The sequence below is a fragment of the Cornus florida genome, unplaced genomic scaffold, assembly GCF_030987335.1.
Source record: "Cornus florida cultivar Cherokee Brave unplaced genomic scaffold, ASM3098733v1 CherokeeBrave_3.0.0_Hap2_Chr03, whole genome shotgun sequence".
NCBI lineage: Eukaryota > Viridiplantae > Streptophyta > Magnoliopsida > Cornales > Cornaceae > Cornus > Cornus florida.
This window is the reverse complement of record NW_026775573.1, coordinates 69,137,297-69,157,419: the sequence shown is the minus strand read 5'-3', so window position 1 is coordinate 69,157,419 and position 20,123 is coordinate 69,137,297.

The following is a 20,123-nucleotide window of genomic DNA, read 5'->3' as shown; positions in this document are numbered from 1 at the left end:
TGAGAAAATAGTAGGACAAGAGCCGCTTTTTAGGCCACTAGATTGACAAATCCATTCATATAAATTCCCACAAGACTAAACGCTTTATCTCTCCATCTAATCAATAGGTATGTTTGATCTAATACAATTGGTAGTGAAAAATAACTTAACCAGCCGCCAAATCTCTTCGACATATTTTGTTATCAGAGATAAAGATTTTCCTCTGATAAGAATGATGACATTTCTTATCCAGGATAATGAATGACAACGTGGTTCAATATGGTGAGGATAACCTTGGCACAATTTGAGGAAGTCAAAGGAGTAAATCTTATCTCCGATAAATCTGGCAACAATCGATCTCCTCTGATCTCGCACAAGCCGATCTCCCGCGGGATTAATCTGATTCCAATCGATAGCCATAAATAGGGTACCAAGCCGTTAAAGAAGGTACGAGGAAAAAAACCCCTAAAGAGAATATACATAATTATTATGTGATACGATTACAAGAACTAACTTGATCATTGGAGGGTCCTCGGCTGGCACCACACCGGTGCCATTCAAAGTGACATCCCTTTGTTTTGCAGGTAAACGCCATCATTCTGAGTCGTGAGGATTTCCGCATCAACAGCTGGCGCCGTCTGTGGGAACGATTAGTTCTTTGAAGAAATAATAATCCTGACGCGACTTGGCTCGGACGGCAAGACGAAAGTTTCCTATCATGGAAACCATCCTAAAGTCATCAGTTGACAATGGGTTTCCATATAAGGACAGGTCTCTACATCATTATTACCCTTCCATCATACTGGGGGCAAAACAGTGGGTTACGTGATGCCACCCAGTGTACGATGATAATAATCAAAATTTGGCACATCGACCCAGTGTAATACCCCTAGTTTTCAAAAGGATAAAATGGGAATGGGAATTTAATTTTCAATTTTGATTTGTATTTCATTTTTTTTTATTTAATAATTGGACTTATTTGTTATTTGTTTAGCTTAATTGTTTTATTTGCTTAATTGGTAATTGTGTTTGTTTAAATTGATTGTAATTGTTTTAATTTAATTTTTGGTTAATTTAAATATTTTATTATTGTTTTAATTTAATTTTGGGTAGCTTATAAAATTATGTGTGTTGTATTTATAGTTTAGGGTTAGGGTTTTATTTCATATAGTAGCCGACATATCATTAGGCTGCATCTAGGATTAGGGCTTCATAGAAGGCTATATATATATAAAGTTATAAGCAGACTTAGGATTGGGGATGGCAATATATATATATATATTCTTATATGTCTGCAACCCTTTTCTCGTAATATCTTGAAAAGGGAAAAACAGAGGCTCTGGAATGTGAAGAGAGATACACAGTGAGAGTCTTGAGAGGTGAATTAAGGGGATTGTGTGTGGGTTGAACCAAGACATAACAAAGGTAGAGAACAGTGATGAGAGGAGGGAACAATCTTGGAGAATTTAGCAACGGCGTTGAAAGGTTTCGAACCGAAACCTAAAGGCAAGTTTCAGTCTATCTCTCTCCTATAAACTTGTGTTCTGTGCATCTTATATAGACTCCAGGAACTTAATTAAACTTTTAAAAATGGACTTTATGCGTGCTAGATTATTTCTGTAATCAGTTCTGCGTTTTTAAAAGTTTAAACTTATTGTTGCATAAACTGTTCTGTTGTGAGTTTAGTTTCTATCGATTGATTTACACTGGAGTATAAGGGGTTCTAGGACTGTAAGAAACTTAAATAGAATCCTAAAGATGCTACAAAGGTTTGGGGATACGATAGGAAGCTTCGCCGGAAGCACAGACATCAACCGTACGAGCAGAGGTGAAGCAGAAAAGTGGAGAAGGCTCAAAGTTGGGAAAGAGAAAGCTCCAGATTTATGGGAGCCGTCTCCCCCTTCAAAGAGCCGGCTCCAAGGGGATAGGGAGCCGGCTCTAAGTGGCAAAGAGCCTGCTCTTTGATTTTAGAGCAGGCTCCCTTGGTTGGGTTATGTTTGGACGTGGTTTGGACACTGTTTGGACACTTTTGGGCATTGTTTAGGATTTTAAAATGGTTTCAGGGACTGGAATGAGAATTCTAAAAGTAATTATAATGGATGTTAATCCCTTTAAATGTATAATTTGGTCCATAAGGTAATTGGAAGAAATAGGGTAAGAATAAGCAACTTTGTATGCTGCCAACGGATAGGACGGACTAAATTGCTAAATCTTCTTTTAAAAAAATAACGGATTGTAGCATGGAATTTAAATATGTTATTATGCTAGGTTAGAGCCACATTAAATAAATTAATGTCTTTCTGCTCATAGATTTAACCATAATAAAGTATACAGCGGTGCAAGCTGTTAACGGACGGAAGGAGTTTAAATGCCTAGTTTAATTTTAACAATTTAACGGAATATATATATTTGATTTCAAATCTTATTATGGTTGTATGCTAGGGTCAGTTATATATCATGTTTGATCTATGCGTACCTCGGATGGTAACTGTGAAAATACTAAATTCTTTTCTACAACACATGGATTTGGGCTTAGGTTTTAATTGCTGTAATATTACGCACTACCCTGAAATTATTGAATTTTGCTTTGGACTTAAATTGCTGAACTAAAACTTAAGTTCTGTCGATCTAATTGGATGTTGGCCTGGAATTAAATGCAGAATAAATTATATATTTTCTGTTGAATTATCCAGATGAATGCTGGACTTAAATTTGATGAACTATTAAACTTTGTCTCATTAGTTACATGGATGGATTCTGGATTTTTAGTTGATGACTTGTTTAAAATCTGTGTTTATCAACTATATGGATTATGTGGACTTTATTTGATGTACTGCTCATAATGTTGCATCATTCAAGGATCATTTGCATTATATGTACTGGTATGGGACGGTGACATATCAGGGATGGATTAGATCAAAAAGCTAAGTCCTACCCCTTCATACATGAGGAATGGATTAACTAAAACAGTTAAATCCTACATGGATGCATGTCCTGTCAACTAAAATAGTTGAACGACATAATGGATATTTGTTTTATCTTTCTGCACTAGGAAGGAATTTATATATATATTTATGGTACCGTGATACGAGCTTGAGTCTCCTGATCACGGTTAGGGTGCGTATATCGCAAAGGTTGAGTAGCTAGATATAGCAAATGTTCCCTGGTAGGTCTAGGTACTTGGCCGCTGAAAAGCGTGTTTTATAGGTCACCTTCTACTCAGGCTGAACTATGTTATAGGCTAGTGAGCATCCTATAGTGTGTATATATATATATGGACTATTGTAGATATTGTCGAGCTATCTAGGATGTATCTGCGTATCGGGTTTATGTACGGATTGTAGTAGATTGGAACTTGCATGTGGGCCTGACCCACTCCTATTTTTCAGGTGTTCGTGAGTACTAGGCTTAGGGTTTGATCGTGGTGATGCAGATACAGTCACTCACTCTTCCGACTACATAGGATATTCTTTTTTATTTTGGTTTTGGATTTTGATTCTGTAAATGTTTTACCAGTTGGAATTATTAGGGGTCCACTAGATGGATTCCCGAGTTGTACAGATTTGACGAATTTAAACGTTATTAATTTATTATTTAAGGTTCGAGCATTTTCATTTTAGTTTCTTTCAGCGCATTATTATTTTATTCTTAATTCAGTTTTATTCCTGCTTGTCTACATATTAATTGTCTAATATCCCTCGGATCTGTGCTCGGACTTGATCACCCGTGGCTCTAGAATCGAAGGGTATCTCACCCAGGCAGTCCAATGTGGTGTTTTCCATCTAATGATGCTTGGTCCCCTTACTACTGAGGTTTGGTCATCTAAGACCAAACTCTATCTCATATCTGGCAGCTGCCAACTACCAAGGCCTGATCGTTGAAGACTAAGGCCTGGTTTTTCTACGCCTACATAAATGAGTAGGTCTCCACCCATCAAGAAGATCACTACCAACAAAGGGGTTTCTACCTACTAGTAAAGCCTCCACCTACCAGATGACAGTCGTCACCTCTCTTCCTTTGTAGGAATTGCCTATCGACTTCAGATTATGCAGAATTTTGGATTGATAGTCCATGGCAAGTTAATTTTCAGTAATCATTTCTAACACAATCTAATTTTTTTACAACTGTAAATTGTTGTAGCACCCGGCACCCCGTCCGCTGTATAAACATTTATAGAATGGGTTATCACCCAAGATCCCACCATCGGGGGCAGAATAGTGGATCACACGATATCAATCGTCAATCTACATATGATGACAAGGTTTAGAAGATCGACGTACCAACCTTTGTACATCGAGCTAGTCGGGTTTTTAGCTTCTCTCCTTCAACGACCCCTCGGGGGAACTAATCATCCAAGACCAGTGCCCGGTCCTCTGAAACTATAACCTGGTAAGTCTCTACACACCGGGAAGGACTCTAAGTCCAGTAAAGTTTCTACAATCAATGAGTCCACCATATCCAAGGTGGTCCCATGAGGTTTTTAACCATCAAGCACCAGTAATGGTCTTTTCAACCTGGAACCAAGCTTAGTCATATGAACTTTAAATTTGACGGATCACTACTACCATAGTCACAAAGCAAGGCAAGCATAAAGGACAAGTCCACGAAAGTGAAAAAATTTGACACCCTTATTAAAGGGCAAGCATAAAAAGCTTGGGCAAAATATCCCCTTATTAAAGGGGCGAGCTGGGTAAGGCTCGTAAAAAATAACCCTTTTATTAAAGTTGCAATATCCCCGTATTACAAGGGATGATAATGAGTGTCCTGTATTATAAGGACCCGGGCCGAAAGAATCCCGTAATCAATATCCCCGTATTACAAGGGATGATAACAAGTATCCTGTATTATTATTTCCCTTATCAATAGGCCATGCTGAGTGAAGCTTGAACATATTACAAACTCCTTACCAAAGGAGTAACAAAAAAACCTAATTCCCTTACTAAAGGGACGAGTTGAGTGAAGCTCGTAAAACCTAATTCCCTTACTAAAGGGACGAGCTGAGTGAAGCTCGTAAAACATGATTCTTTTACTAAAGGGACGGGCTGAGTGAAGCTCGTAAAACCTATGTCCCTTATTAAAGGGACAGGCTGAGTAAAGCTCATAAAATTTAATTCCCTTATTAAAAAGTGACGAGCTGAGTGAAGCTCGTACAATTTATTCCCTTACCAAGGGAAGATTACCAAGGGGTACTAAAAATAGTACCCAAGGATAGAGCACCCAAGGGGAAGATTGCCCAAGGATACTAAAAATAGTACCCAGGGGCAGAGTACCCAAGGGTACCAAAAATAATACGCAGGGGTAGAGTACCCAAGGGAAGATTACCCAAGGGTACCAATAATAGTACCCAGGGGCAAAGTACCCAAGGGTACTTCAAATAGTACCTAGGGGCAAAGTACCCAAGGGTACCAAAAATAGTACCCCCGGGGACCATTACCCAAGGGAAGAGTACCCAGAAAAAAATAAAATAAAATAAAATAAAATAAAATTGACATTCCCAAAGTGTGATACCCCCGAATCCTAACCAACGAGTCTGAGAATCAAGCCCATCTCGTGATACCACAAAAATATATTTAAAATCCATTCATATCCATCCATAGGAACTCCAATAAATCGTTCAGCTTATTCAACTGCACAGACTTATATAAGAGATCCAATAAGTTGTTCAGCTTATTCAACTGCACAGACTTAAATATAAGGAGAATTATGTTTTTATAATTCGTACCCTTCATCCAAAATAGGTAGGACTGAGTATTTTGAATCAGTCTGTCCCTAGTATGTCACCATCCTATACCGGTGCATACAATCCACAAAATCCATATAATTGATTGAATAGGTAAAATTGCTCACCAATTAAAATCCATAAGGTAAGAATTAGCGTTTTGACCTAAACCATACCTAATATGTCACCATCCCATACCGATGCATACTATCCTCCATATTCATGTAAATTACAACATATAAATAATAAGCAAGTAATTTACAGTCCAAAACCAAATATCCAAATAATTGCAGAAAGAGGATTAACAATCTCGCAATTAAAATCCAGTATTAATCCATGTAATTACATCAAAGAATTTAATATTCTATCAATTAACATCCAAATCATGCATAGTTCCAATCTAAAACAAAAACCTTATCATGCATTTAAAACAAGTTTTATTAACATACTGGATCCCATTAAATTGCTAAAAATTTAATTAAGCAATTAATCCGTCTTCCATCCGTTAACAACATAGAAAATTTATCAATTTTATACTGTTTGTCCCATTGATTTAGAAATCAACTTTAATAAATTCAAGGATTTAATCACACCCAAAATTAACTATTTAATCCCTCTGTGAAGTCCAATTAAATTTCTAAAATTTAAACAAGCCACTCAGTTCCTTTCTTCTGTTAATAGCATGCACAGTTATATATTTTTACACTGCTTCATCCTTTATCATAGAGACTTAAACTATGCAATAATAAGTTTAATAATACTTAGAATTAACCATTTAGACCCTCTGTAAAACCCCAGAGTCAACAGAACAGTTCCCATGCTCCAACAGTAAACAAACTGTTCGTAAATTTTTTTTCAGAAAACACTATTGAGAAGAGCCTGCTCTAAATTCCAAGAGCAGGCTCTTTTTGAGCCTCGAGCCGGCTCTAAACATCTTAGAGCTGGCTCAATGAGTGTGGGAGCCGGCTCCCACATCCATGGAGCCGGCTCTCACCTCCTTTGAGAGCCTCTGTCCCCGTTCTACTCCATTTCAGTTCGTCTGCTCCATCTCTGATCAATTCCTACCACTCTGTTGGTTTCCAAAACAAATCTTAAGCATCTTATTAACACCCAAGAGCATCCCAAAAGTTTGATAACAACCATTAGAATCAATTACAGAGATGAAATTTGCTACAGAACTAACATGCGTTAGGAACAAATCTGAAACTATTTTGCAATAACAGTTCTATTCCAACCCCTCTGTTCCTCTTCACTACTGAACTTAGGAGTCTTATAACCCCCATTAACATCCCCAAGGTTTGTTACAGTAGATAAAAGCAAGTATGGTAACAAAACTTACAACATAATTTACATGCTTTAAGAAAAAATGAAACTGAAAACAGACATGCATATGTTGTACGGATTTGATTTCAACATAAATTGATGATCAGTATAGCATATATTACACATGTAAATTCCAGTTACTACTTAATTAAACCCTAGACACTATCTAGGTGCACAGAACACAAGCCAAAGGGAAGGAGAAAGAAAAGAACTTGCCTTTCAGTTTTGGTTTGAAACCTTGCAACGTCGTCTTCTTCCTAGACTTTCCGGTGATCGTGACCGCCATCACGGATTCCTCTTCTCCGGTTCTAACCCTCAAACCACGGCCAAAATCTTCTTTGAAGTTGCTCTATTTTTCCCTCACAACCTCTCTCTGTTTTCACTCTAAACTCTCTGTATTATACTGTGCCGTGAATAGGGTTTGTGCTTACAACCCTAAGCAGACCTATCACCATATATATATATAGGCATATGAAAACCTACATATTACTTATATTTAGAGATGGAATCCCAACTAAACCCTAGTGGCCCAAAAACACGATCCATAAACTAAATATCCTAATAATTTAACCTAATTAACTCCTTTAAACAATCTAAACTAATTTAATTAAATAAAATAAAATAAATCCAATTAACCAATTAATTAAAACCATACTTAAATACATAGAATAATTAACCAACAAAACAATTTAAAAACCCAAATAACAATTAAACCAAATAAAGACTAAACAAGTAACTCAAATAAAGAACAAAACAAATAATTTAAGTAATTAAACATAAACACATATCCACATAATCACATAAAACACTTAAAATAAATAGTAAAATCTCAATTATATCCTTTTTAATTTTAGGGGTATTACATTCTTCCCCCCTAACAAACGGAATTCCGTCCTCGGAATTCACGAAACCCTGAATTATCTTCATAAAATTCATTAACGTTCCATTGTGGACGCTGCCTTTGAGTAGGAGCTCCACTGAATTCCAAAACTTCCAAGAACAATTTATGGGTCTGATATAAAGGAAACACAAAAATTATTCAACATATAAGTTGGATTTAGCAACTACTCATTCTTATCCAAATTGGTTTATACAGGGTAAAGATCAACATACCTCCAAATTCCATAGCATAGATTTGCAAAACGTCTATGCATCCATCCTAGTGTTTTAATAACACTAGTTATAAAAAAAAACAATTAAATACATAACAACTGACCTTCCCCGACAACACACCTTGCTTCCCATACAAACCTCCTAGTGCCATCAAGATAAGAAAATGAAGTAAACACTTCCAACTTTCCATAAAACCTAGGATATCTATCCTAAGTATCTCCTCCATGATCAAATGTACATTCTCGATCCAATCCTCCGTCGAGAGATATGAAGCACAGCTATACCTCCGTTATTAGTGCAATTTAGAACTAATGCGAAGTCCAAAAGTAAATATTACGAGAATTTGGTCGAGCAACAAACTTGCTCAATCCACCACTCTTAATCTGTATAGACTTAAAATTCCAATAAATGTTGATAATCTCGACCAACCATCCACTTCTGACTAGTCTTACTCCCTTTTCCTAATAGGTGTTACTCGTATAGGCGTTTATATACACGTCTTTTCCCAAACCTGTTCACTAGAACTGAAATTTGATGTCTTGATGTTCCTTATAACCGTCCGAGTGCATCGAGAAAATTTCTACAAATTTTACATCTCAGTCACTCCGACAACATTCACCGAATCAACGAATCCTCCTCTAATACCGTATACTGTTTCTGAGTAAGGTAACACCGCCTTTAGGGTCAGCTCCGATATTTGAGGTTGACCCCCCTTAATTTCCTTAGTAAAAGCAAGTGTTATTAGTACATAAACTAAGACTTCAACAACTAACCGAAAACTCCTATCGGTTGTTGAGAGCATCCACCTCCACATTCCATTCCGCCAGACAAAACTTCAAGCGAAGCGTAAATCACCACTTTGATGCATCTAAGTTGTCATGTAATCCACTCTATCCATATGAACTGATGTCCTACCAGTTCAAAATAAACTAAAAATTGAGCTAATTTTATTAGAAATCAACCAGTATCCTATCCAGAATCCTAACCCTCTAATAAAGTTAGCAATCCCTCAACTAAACCCGTGAAAATGCTCTATCATTTCCACTTTTGTATAGAAAATGACTGCAAAGATCTAGCGATCTCTGCTGGTCCATCTCGACCATCTAATTTTTATTAGACTGGAAGAAAACCATTTTGTCCCTCCTCTTGACCCTTAAAAACTGCTCTAGACCGTGAGTGCATCATATTATCCGCCAGAATGAAGAAAGAACTAAGTGTTGTGACCCTCAGTCCCAGCATCCTCCTCCCAAATCTATCTACCAAAAGTACCATTAGTCTGGTACCACCAATTTCCATCTGCACCCAATACTTAATTTGGAGCATCGTCAAAAGCTAACCCCGCAACTGAATCGATGCAGTACCAATTAGTAATAAACTTACCGATCATAAATCAACCGGAGATTCCAGCCATCGAAAAATCAACTTAGTATGACTTTTGCACACACACCGTGCACCGCTTCCTTATATAGGTGTTCGGTCTCACCTTCCTGTCCTTAACACACCCTATTTCTCTATTATAGGTAAGTGTCAAGTTAACTCCTTGTCTCGCTTCTAAAACTTATGAAACTTTTTCCATCCTCCATATAGTCATCAATGTTCTAGTAACAACTAATTGTTGCAAATTATGACCCTAACAAAAAATTTTCCCACATTTTATATAGTGTAGAAATTTTGGTTCCTCCTCCAGGTGCAACACCAGCAACCCCTCCAAATGACACCCTCGTAAAATAATGTTTGAATTACGAATAGACTGATACAGCTTAAATCAGTCCACTATCCTCAGTCGGCATCATTCCAATAAGTACCTACCAGCCAGAAATCCTCCGTCCGAACCATAGTGGCATTACAATGACATTTACCTACCACAACCTCACAAATCCCCCAAGACATTAACAACCACCATTCTTATAGCATTGTAAAAATAAATCCCTACCTAGCATAGACCATATCCAACTAATCATTGTAAATTATTGGACTCGTATTGGTAGTTTAACTATCCCTTCCCAAGTAGCACACTATATTGATGCATATCCAGGTCCAATAGGTTGGCTAGAAGTTTGTATCTCTACCCAATCCTATGACCCTATATCCCCAAATCCTAGCGCATATAGCGCTATTACTCCATGTTATTACAATAATAGTTAGCTAACATACTTGTGCCCCAACTAAACCTTATTCCAAATCCTAAACCAATTAACAAAAATGAAACACGTAACAACAAAATGCAATATAAAATAACAAAAAAAACAAACACATAGATACACACAATACAATAAAACAACCAAAATATAATTTCTACTTAAAACATCCTCCATTCCAGAGAAGAAAACCTCCTTTGAACTCAAGTTCCCAAATTATGTCACAAAAGTTCATTTCGTAGTTTCGTTGGTAATCATCCAACCTTGAAACCTATCTGCAACCATAGCTTAAAAGCAACATTCTTTTACCTAAGCAAATACCAAAGGCTTACCCCTTATCCTCCTTATACGTGGAATGCAAACCGTCTATCGCGGCTTTGCAAAGCAACTTATAATGTCACAGCCTAATCCCCATACTCTCCTGAATGTGAGATAAAATCACATCCTTGTTCTGATAAGAACTCCATCTGATTCCCAAACTCCTAAAAAAAAAATACTTCTCAATTAACTCTTGAAGACATGATACGAAAATTCATCCATCTGTAGATTGGTGATAAGCGCCGAATAATGCATATTCAAGCGCCCTTATTTGCATTAGTTAAGTCCATTATTTGATTATTTTATATAGATTATCTTCATCGCATGGTTTTATATATTTTTAGGTTTATTTCCCAAAAAGGAATAAAATGATGTTTTGATGAGTTTTAGAATATCAAAGTCAGCAATGCTGAAGTTTACAGCTTGGCAGCAGTGGAGTTTGACTTTGCTCTTCAGTTTTGACCCAACAAACTTGAGAACTAGACTTCTATTAAAACATGGCATACTTAAAGCTTTGAATTAGATTTCCAAATCATTAAACGGTTCTTCATTTGGAGTTCAGAACAGAGAGTTATGGCCTTTGAACCAAAGGTGCGTAGAACTGCCTGGCAGCAGTGAAGTTCGACTTTGCTTTTCATTTTAGACCCACCAAACTTGAGCACTGGACTTCTATCAAAACATGATATACCTAGAGCTTTAAGTTAGCTTTCTAAATCATCAAACGGTTCATCATTTGGAGTTCGGATCAAGGAGTTATGGCCTTTTTACCAAAAGTACGAAGAGCTGAGGATGATCTGCGGGCACCCGCGAGAAACCCGCGGGCGACCGCCAAAAGGGCCAGTAGCTTCGTGCATCCGCGGGCGCCCGCCGTTCTGCGGACCAGCAAGTATACCCTCCATTTTCTTCACCAAATGTTATCCCCTTTTTTAGGGGATTGCTCTAATCTTGTCTAGCGCTTTTAGGACCACAAATTTGGAGTAGATAGAAGGCTAAGGTTGATATAATAGAGGGTGGTTACATTGTAAAAAGGATCTCACATTTTTGTAAAGTTTCTAGAGAGAGAAAGATTGTAAGCTTGGGTTTGGAGTCTTTGAGCCCTTAAGAACGAAAATGGAAGGGGAGATCTCTCCTTCTCCTTCATCCATTGCTCCTATGGGTAACTAACTCCCTTTTTAGGGAGGTGATGAAGCCCTACATTGTAAGCATGCTCTAGCTTTTGGTTTATTTTGGGGAAAATGATGTATATATGTGACTACTTCACAATCTAGAGGTTACATTTAATGTAATAAATCTAATTTCTTATAAATGATTATGATGAATGTATTATCTTGTCTTAGATCTTATTTTCTCATGTTTGTATGTCTTGCATTTTCATAGTGACATTGGAAATGAGATTGTGAAATGGGTTTCTTGGCATGTTGTATGAGAATCTTGATATTCTATAGCTTAGGACCTCCTTTGATGGACTATTCTTGACTCTTGACTTCATGTGGTCTTACCATGTGATTAAAGGCTTAATAATCTCTAGCTTAGCAAGCATGTTCAAGACTACACCCTAGTTTAGGTAGTTCAAGCATGTGTAACTTTGATAAGTTATTCTTGCCATTAATTTCATGAATTTCTTGAAGGAATGTAGCAATTTTGTGTTGTAGCATTTCATAGTCACATATTTGTGTTGTTTCCCCTAAGTTTACCTCAATTAGCATACTTATAGGGTAGGTAGTGGATTCACTTCCCTAATCTCCTCTACTTATATCTCTTTCGTCTAAGTTCTTGCAAATTATTGCTTTAAGCACATTTTAATTTCAAGTGACAAACCCAACAACACTCTATACTTCTTTCATCATTCTAAAAGTGATTTTAAAACATTGGTCGCCATAAACTAGCAATCCCAGTGGTTCTACTTACCCGACCAATAACCCTATTTTATAATGATTTGTGCTATTGCAAAAGGATTGATTTATAATTGAAATCGATCCGTCGATCAATTGGTTCACACCAACGCTACCAGTATCTTTCACTATACTGCGGGTGAATGAGAGCACCCTCGTGCGATCCTTCATCTTCAAGCTTCAATATCCCCTTTCTTGGAGACACTGATATCTCCTCCCTTAGATCCTCTTCAGAATCCTACTCTTCGCTTGTCTCTTTTTTTTTTAGATCATCTGAAGTTGTGTTGGTCCCGTTATGCGGTGACCTAACACCTACACCTTAATCCGTTCTTGGCGTATACTTCCTAAGTAATGCCAACCTCAAAACTACCTTCGATCCTAAGTTCTGCTTCTGGCAAAGAACTCGACAATGTACTCCTTTACACCATTGGGTCCGTATCGCTTTCGCCGTAAACCCCATCCTCCTCCTAGTGTCAACCATTTTGTTTCTACAGAATTCAATTGACATCAACTCCTCTTAACGAACCACAAATAAAGTACAACGAATCCTAATATGGCTCTAATTTTTTAAGAGACGCAACGCGGAAGTCTTATAACGAAAACACTCCTAAGGACACTAGAACCTAGAGTGCTCTGATACCAACTGTGATACTCCCGGATCTCCAGATGCGGGTTGGCCAGGCCCACGACTGATTACCCGAAGATATCAAACCAATTAGCAATAATCGAACACAGAATACAATTAAAACCAAAAGAGATAAATAAAATTTGCTGAAATGAAAACTAAAATGACAATCCAATAATAAAAACCTCATAATATTTATTTCCATTGATAAACAAAACTATTATGATATAACTGATCCTCCACAAACATAAATCCTTCTCCAAATTATACAACTCAGGAATCCATTTAGTGGACCCCTAAAATCCCAACTGAAAATTAAAACCCAAGGCTACTACATGAAATAAAATCCTAGTCATTGGTGGAGTGAATGACTGTATCTGCTCAGCACGATCCAGCTCTAAAACTGGAACAAACGAACACCTGTAAAAATAAGAGTGGGTCAGGCCCACATGCAAATTCTTTTCTAACTACAATCCAAACAGTGACCCGATACACAGATACACCCTAGATACCTCAACAATATCTATATAGTCTGTAATAGATAACTATATATCCACACTACATGACTCTCACTAAACTATGCTAAGGGTTTCAACCTGAATAGAAGGCAACATGCAATACGCACCTAAGTGGGCATGACTACCTAAGCCTAATAGGGTATACCTCAACTAACATAGCTAGCTACGCATCCTACTGCATATACGCACCCTAACCAACGAGTCTGAGACTCAAGCTCATCTCGTGGTACCATAAAAATATATTTAAAATCCATTCATATCCATCCATAGGAACTCCAATAAATCATTCAGCTTATTCAACCGCACACACTTATATAAGAGATCCAATAAGTCGTTCAGCTTATTTAACCACACAGACTTAAATATAAGGAGAATTATGTTTTTATAATTCGAACCCTTAATCCAAAACAGGTAGGACTGAGTATTTTGAATCAGTCTGTCCCTAGTATGCCACCGTCCCATACTGGTGCATACAATCCATAAAATCCATATAATTGATTGAACAGGTAAAACTGTTCACCAATTAAAATCCATAAGGTAGGAATTAGCGTTTTGAGCTAAACCATACCTAGTATGTCACCGTCCCATACCGGTGCATACAATCCTCCATATCCATGTAAATTACAACATAAAAATAATAAGCAAGTAATTTACAGTCCAAAACCAAATATCCAAATAATTACAGAAAAAGGATTAACAATCTCGCAATTAAAATCCAGTATTAATCCATGTAATTGCATCAAAGAATTTTGTATTCTATCAATTAACATCCAAAGCATGCATAGTTCCAATCTAAAATAAAAACCTTATTATGTATTTAAAACAAGTTTTATTAACATATTGGATCCCATTAAATTGCTAAAAATTTAATTAAGCAATTAATCCGTCTTCCATCCGTTAACAGCGTAGAAAATTTATCAATTTTATACTGTTTGTCCCATTGATTTAGAAATCAACTTTAATCAATTCAAGGTTTTAATCACACCCAAAATTAACTATTTAATCCCTCTGTGACATCCCATTAAATTTCTGAAATTTAAACAAGCCACTCAGTTCCTTTCTTCTGTTAATAGCATGTACAGTTGTATATTTTTACACTGCTTCATCCTTTATCATAGAGACTTAAACCATGCAATAATAAGTTTAATAACAGTTAGAATTAACCATTTAGACCATTTAGACCCTCTGTAAAACCCAAGAGTCAACAGAACAGTTCCCATGCTCCAACAGTAAACAAACTGTTCATAAAAAAAATTTCAAAAAACACTATTGAGAAGAGCCTGCTCTAAATTCCAAGAGCAGGCTCTAAACATCTTAGAGCCGGCTCAATGAGTGTGGGAACCGGCTCCTACATCCATGGAGCCGGCTCTTACCTCCTTTGAGAGCCTCTGTCCCCGTTCTGCTCCGTTTCAGTCCGTCTGCTCCCTCTCTGATCAATTCCTACCACTCTGTTGGTTTCTAAAACAAATCTTAAGCATCTTATTAACACCCAAGAGCATCCCAAAGGTTGATAACAACCATTAGAATCAATTACAGAGATTAAATTTGCTACCGAACTAACATGCGTTAGGAACAAATCTGAAACTATTTTGCAATAACAGTTCTATTCCAACCGTTCTGTTCCTCTTCACTACTGAACTTAGGAGTCTTATAACCCCCATTAACATCTCCAAGGTTTGTTATAGTAGATAAAAGCAAGTATAGTAACAAAACTTACAACATAATTTATATGCTTTAAGAAAAAAATGAAACTGAAAACAGACATGCACATGTTGTACAGATTTGATTTCAACACAAATTGATGATCAGTATAGCATATATTACACATGTAAATTCCAATTACTACTTAATTAAACCCTAGACACTATCTAGGTGCACAGAACACAAGCCAAAGCGAAGGAGAAAGAAAAGAACTTGCCTTTCGGTTTCGGTTTGAAACCTTGTAACGTCGTCTTCTTCTTAGACTTTTCGGCGATCGTGACCGCCATCACGGATTCCTCTTCTCTGGTTCTAACCCTCAAACCATGGCCAAAATCCTCTCTGAAGTTGCTCCATTTTTCCCTCACAACCTCTTTTTGTTTTCACTCTAAACTCTCTGTATTATACTGTGCCGTGAATAGGGTTTGTGCTTACAACCCTAAGCAGACCTATCACCATATATATATATAGGCATATGAAAACCTACGTATTACTTATATTTAGATATGGAATCCCAACTAAACCCTAGTGGCCTAAAAACACGATCCATAAACTAAATACCCTAATAATTTAACCTAATTAACTCCTTTAAACAATCCAAACTAATTTAATTAAATAAAATTAAAAAAATTAACCAATTAATTAAAACCATACTTAAATACATAGAATAATTAACCAACAAAATAATTTAAAAACCCAAATAACAATTAAACCAAATAAAGAGTAAACAAATAACTCAAACAAAGAACAAAACAAATAATTTAAGCAATTAAACATAAACACATATCCGCATAATCACATAAAACACTTAAAATAAATAGTAAAATCCCAATTATATCCTTTTTAATTTTAGGGGTATTACACAAAGTTAGACGAGCAAGCTTGGGAATGGGGGGCAACTAGTAAAGAAAAATAACCTACTTTGACCAGCTGCCAGACCTCTTCGACATATTTCATTATCAGAAATAAAAATTTTCCTCAGATAAGAATGATGACATTTCTTATCCAGGATAATGAATGACAACGTGGTTCAACAGGCTAAGGATAACCTTGGCACAATTTGAGGAAGTCAAAGGAGTAAATCTTATCCCCGACAAATCTAGCAACAATCGATCTCCTCTGATCTCGCACAAGCCGATCTCCCGCGGGATCAATCTGATTCCAATCGACAGCCATAAATAGGGCACCAAGTCGTTAAAGAAGGTACGAGATAAAACCCCTAAAGAGAATATACATAATTATTATGTGATACGATTACAAGTACTAACTTGATCGTCGAAGGGTCCTCAGCTGGCACCACACCGGTGCTATTCGAGGTGACGTCCCTTTGTTTTGCAGGTAAACACCGTCGTTCTAAGTCGTGAGGATTTCTGCATCAACAACAATGATTTTGAAGGAACAATCAGATTTGAAGAAGTTAGCCTAGCTTTCAATGTCCGAAAACTTAGTTCACTATGATATATTATTGCCTGACATAACCAAACATGCTTATGCTCCTTTTGATATTTTGGCACAAGAAATGCTACATTTAGGGAGGTGACTCAAAAGCATTGCCAAACCATGTGGGGATATATATATATATATATCTACTAGTAAAAGGTACGTGCGATGCACGTGGTGAATGTTTTGTAACTTATAAAATTTTTGTTTTCATATATTTTTTTCTAATTGTTGATTTGAAACTTATAACAATAAACCTTACAAAAAATTGCTCTTTTTATATTAATTAATAAACATTTTTTTTGTATTAATAAATAAATATAGAAATATTTTGAGTTTTGTAAAGTAATAAATTCTTTTAGTTTTTAAATTAATACTAAAATATTTTTACTTTATTTTTTTATTAATTAATAATTTTATCAAGTAATTTGAAATTTAGTATAATTTTAAATTTACAATAGAAATTCAATTATATTAATTTTTAATTTAAATTAAAAATAGAAATTCAATTATACTAATCATACTTTAGATTGAAATTGATATAAAAATTTATTAAATTGAGTTTGTGGTTTTTTTGGAAGACCCTATGTTATATTTTATTTTATTTAAATATATCCTTGTCTAATGTAATAGAATTTTATAGAAAATAAAATAGGTAATTTGTGGTATAATTTTATAGAAATTATTTTATTTTATTTAAATATATCCTTGTAAATTTATATTTTCTTTTATTAAAAAACTCATAATAAATAGATAAATACGTGATACAGTTCTCTTTTTATATTAATTAGTAAATATTTTTTATATTAAAAAATAAATACTAGAATGTTAAAATTATTTACACTTTTATATTTTATTTATATGTATTATTATATTATTATATATTTTCTTTAAATATATCATTGTCTAATGTGATAGAGTTTTAAAGAAAATAAAATAGGTAATTTGTGGTAGAGTTTTATAGAAATTATTTTATTTTCTTTAAATATATCCTTGTCTAATTAGATTTTTTTTTATTAATAAACTCTTAATTAATAGATAAATACAGATTATATATGATAGAATTTTAAATAAAATAAATGAGTTAGTTTGTGGTAGAGTTTAGGTAATTTGCGTTAGAGTTTTATAAAAATTCTTTAAATATATCCTTATCTAATGTGTTAGAGTTTCATTGAAAATAAAATAGGTAATTTGTGGTACAAATTTATGTAAATTATTTATTTTCTTTAAATATATATAATCCTTGTCTAATTAGATTTTCTTCTAATAAAAAACTCATAATAAAAGGTAATTTGTGGTAGAGTTTTCGAAAAATTATTGTATTTTTATATCAATTATTAAATATTTTTTATATTAATAATTCTTGTCTAGTTAAATTTTCTTTTATTAAAAAAACTCATAATAAATAGATAAATAGGTAATTCGTGTTAGAGTTTTATATAAACTATTAAATTTTTTTTTTCTTTACGTATATCGTTTTCTAAAAATATTCATAATAAATAGATAAATACATGTTATATGTGATAAAGTTTTATAGAAAATAAAATAGCTAATTTATGATAGATTTTAAAAAAAAAATTATTTTATTTTGTTTAAATATATTCTTATCTAATTAGATTTTATTTTATTAAAAAATTTATAATAAATATAGATAATGTGATAGAGTTTTACAAAGTGGTCTATTTTTAAAGTTTAGTTTTTACTTTGATCGAATTAGGCAAAATAATTACAAATGCATTAAATATTCATGTCCAACATGCCCTTCAAATTAAATAATTCATTAATAGGTTTGCTGGGACTTTATTTGGACTCAACTTTTCAAAGTCAATGACTATGCTGTTGCTGGGAACTTTACTTAATTATTAAGAAATTTTCATTGGCATTTTTATTTATCAATTGTGCTTGTCTTTCACTCTCAAGAAATTAATCCTCTATTGTGAAATAACAAATAAAAGTAATGTAAATAAAAAATATATTTACTAATTAATCTACCCTTTAAAACAATTATAGCATGAGCACAATTATCTGTGTCTATAGACTAAATCCTTCTATTGTCTTTTCCAGTGTTCTTCCTTTGCCGCCACAGTGTGAATGGGTGTACGAATTATATGGACCAGTGAAATTGAAGGCTGTTTAACCATGAAACAAGAATTGACTTCTGACATTATTTATAGCTAACTGTAACTGTACATCTGTTTCTTTTCTGGTCTATGATAATTAATAAATATTTTTATATATTAATAATTCTTTTCTAATTAAATTATCTTTTATTTAAAAAGCTCATAATAAAAGATAATTTGTAGTAGAATTTTATAAAAATTATTTTATTTTTTATATCAATAAAAAAAATTATATTAATTATTCTTGTCAAATTAGATTTTCTTTTATTAAAAAACTCATAATAAATAAATAAATAGATATTTTGTGTTAGAGTTTAATAGAAGCTCTTTTAAAAACCCTTTTTATATCAATTAATAAATCTTTTTTATATTAATAATTCTAGTCTAATTAGTTTTTTTTTTATTAAAAAACACATAATAAATAGATAAATAGGTAATTTGTGTTAGAGTTTAAACTCTATTAAAACCTCTCTTTATATCAATTAATAAATAATTTTTTATATTAATACTTGTCTAATTAAATTTCATTTTATTAAAAAACTTATAATAAATAAATAATAGATAAATAGGTAATTTGTGTTAGAGTTTTATAGAAACTCTTTAAATATATCCTTGCCTCATGTGATAGAGTTTTATTGAGAATAAAATAGGTAATTTGCGATAGGGTTCTATAAAAAATATTTCATTTTCTTTAAATATATAATTGTTTAATTAGATTTAATTTTATTAAGAAACTCATAATAAAAGCAAATTTGTGGTAGAGTTTTAGAAAAATTATTTTATTTTATATAAAAATTAATAAATAATTTTTATATTAATAATTCTTGTCTAATTAGATTTTCTTTTATTCAAAAATTCATAATAATAAATAGATAAATAGGTTAATTTGAATTTTATTAGGTAGATTTTAGAGCATTATATAGTTTTATTTTTTACTTATAAAACTATTTTTATATGAATTAATAAATATTTTTATATATTAATAATTCTTGTCTAATTAGATTACCTTTTATTAGAAAAGCTCGTGAAAAATGAAATTTGGGGTAGAGTTTTAAAAAAATTATTTTATTTTTTATATCATTAAAAAAATATTTTTTATATTAATAATTCTTATTTAATTAGATTTTCTTTTATTAAAAAATTCATAATAAATAAATAAATAGGTAATTTGGGTTAGAGTTTAATAGAAATCTTTTAAAAACTGTTTTTATATCAATTAATAAATATTTTTTATATTAAT